The 2738-nt window shown below is 37.4% G+C and overlaps 1 non-coding gene across 1 annotated transcript; it reads right to left on the reverse strand.

The window, feature by feature from the left end:
• Positions 1 to 372: 372 nt before the first annotated feature.
• Trnar-ucu (transfer RNA arginine (anticodon UCU)) lies at positions 373 to 445 on the reverse strand. The gene has a single exon. It is a non-coding gene; the product is annotated as a tRNA-Arg (tRNA).
• Between the last annotated feature and the right edge of the window lie 2293 nt (positions 446 to 2738).

The following is a 2738-nucleotide window of genomic DNA, read 5'->3' on the forward strand; positions in this document are numbered from 1 at the left end:
TATGTATTATGTACATGTATGACCACTTGCAATGCCTTCGAAGATTAAAAGCTGGACTATCTGGTAACAGTCTGAATATTACGACAGCGTGTAGTTTTTCTTTATAATGAAAGAGGGTGTTAATTCTAAATATACTTTCTTTTTCGAATATAAGAATGCTCATAACTTCAAAACTAAGCATTATCGGACATATGCGTATACCATTTTTTTTATTCTTTTGATGAGTAGAACAGATACTGAAAAAATGTTCCATATTTTTATAAACACCCTGTATAAAATTAAGATAAATTATTTTGATTACCAAATGAATAATATATCATGAAAAACGATTTATAGTATATTATATAAAATAAAAGAAAAAAAAAGTTGTTCCATCCCTTGTGGGGATCGAACCCACGACCTTTGGATTAGAAGTCCAACGCGCTATCCTCTGCGCCAAAGGGACATGTATGTACCATCACAAATAATAGCTTATCCATCAAACAGAATTTATCATAAAGAAAAATCTTTATGTTTGTGCATATTGTATATTTAAGATTTATAAATCTTATTATAAAATATAATAATACACAAACCTTATTAAAAATAGAAATATGAGGGGACGTCTCGAAAGCGCATACAATAAATTATGAACACAATATTTAATTATTGATCAATACTATATTACCAAGTAGAAATACGTAAATATTCACTAAACATCAATCAATACAAGATAAGAAAGACCTAGACTGCTAAACAACTTTGCTAGAGGGTTTGCAATAACGTTCGAATTTTAAATGCAAAGTTTCAGGGCCCTTGGAGCACATTTTCCTGTTATGCTATCGGTTCCATCTTTTGGAAATATTATATTTTTATGGATTTGAACCATGTTAGGCAGTGAGACCTAAGAAAGCTAACAAAACATGTGTTATCCTGTAAACAAAGAGGAGATATAATACGAGGCATCACTCCGGGCGGAACCTTTGAAGTCCTTACTTGACCTTAGCATTTAAATTGGTTGTCTATTCGAGCGGTATAGTCAAATCGACTAAATGTACCTTACCGCAATTGGCTGATTATTGCCGAAGTTTACCGTGGTTTACCGATCATTGCCGAATGAGCATTTAAATTGGTTGTCTAGTGATTTCCCTAGTTTATGCCTGTCCTTGTCGAGTGACGCCTCTTATTATATCTCCTCTTTGCTCTAAAGCTGAAGACCACCCATAGCCATATACAGACGGAGCAGAAGCTGGGACTATAGGTGGGGGGAACGGTAGGCTTGGAGGGGAAAAAGCTGAAGTCAGATGCAGGCACCTGTGATGCCAGATCGGGGACGGGTTCCCTCGAGATTTCCCCCACCTCGCGCACACTACGCCGGAGCAGCGTGTCCGTGAGCTCGACGCTTCGGAGCTGACTCACGGACACGCAGCTCCGGCGTAGTGTGCGCGAGGTGGGGGAAATCTCGAGGGAACCCGTCCCCGATCTGGCATCACAGACAGGCACGTCGGCCTGACGTCGGGTTAGCTTCGGAAGCATTCGGCATGCATATCCATTGCGTTACCCGATTTGCCTGTATCGCTCCCCTTACCGCGAATCTTACACCCCTCTCAGCTTACGCTCTGTCTATGTATGGCTATGAGACCACCCTACATACATGTACACTAGGCGTCAAAACGGCTTCCCTTCAGAAATTTGGCAACGTTGCGTGTCACTAGACATAACTCAGCGGTTCTAGTGACATGCAACGTTGCCAAATTTCCGAAGGGAAGCCGATTCTGGCGCCTAGTGTATGTAACATACATCTGGAATCTAGATTATTCTTTATTTAGATGCTGTCTTCCGGAGCGGTCCACTTCGTGGGTCATCTTCTGCTTTCTGCTTATGTCATTTACTGTAGATTTTCCAATAAATAATAAGCAATTTCACGAGAAAACTTTCTACCAATTTTGTATGATATTGTATGTAAATATTCACAGATTTTTTACAGACCTAGAATCTAAACTGGTCATAAACTTTTGAACATATAATACTAAGTGCTTACAATTTTAATAGTCCAGTAATACTGGCGGGGGTATTCTGGTGTAGGGCGTGAGTTTCATTACCATTTTTCAGAATTTGTTATGGGCAATCAAGGTAACTGTAGTACACAAAGATTTTTCTAAAATCTTAATCGTTCTTTCAACTGTATTTACAAATTTGTTTGTCGCGAAAAAATTAGTGTGAAATGTCTATACGAAGACATGAAGATTTTGCGTTTTTGAGATGTCCAATTGGCTGCCATGATTCTGTCCGTCGTAGGTATATGAAATAAATGATTAATAATAACTTTTATTCAGTACGAATATGGCTATAGTCTGATCTGGGATTATTCATTAAAATTAATTTTTCACAAAATGGCGCCATGTTAAACAGAAAAGTTCGTTTCCTTCCCTTCAATTGTGATAGAGGAAGTGCAGTATATTTGGAATACCAGTTTGTTTAAGACGAATAAAAAATTACAGCAGAGGATGGGAACAAATAAAACTGTATAATATCATAGGAAAACTAATAAACTTTTATAATTTAAACTCTCAGGAATAATAAAAAAAAAAGTAACTGAAACTTTGATCTAAATGAAAAATGACAGAAAATATCGATTTCGTTAAGGTGCAGGTAATTTGGAATACCGCTATTCCAATTTACCTTCACTTTATAAACTTAAAAAAACACGTAGGGGAAAGTGGGGCATAACCGGGTGCCTAATGTATTTTTCCTGCCAG

This window comes from Andrena cerasifolii, chromosome 6 (assembly GCF_050908995.1).
Source record: "Andrena cerasifolii isolate SP2316 chromosome 6, iyAndCera1_principal, whole genome shotgun sequence".
Taxonomy (NCBI): domain Eukaryota; kingdom Metazoa; phylum Arthropoda; class Insecta; order Hymenoptera; family Andrenidae; genus Andrena; species Andrena cerasifolii.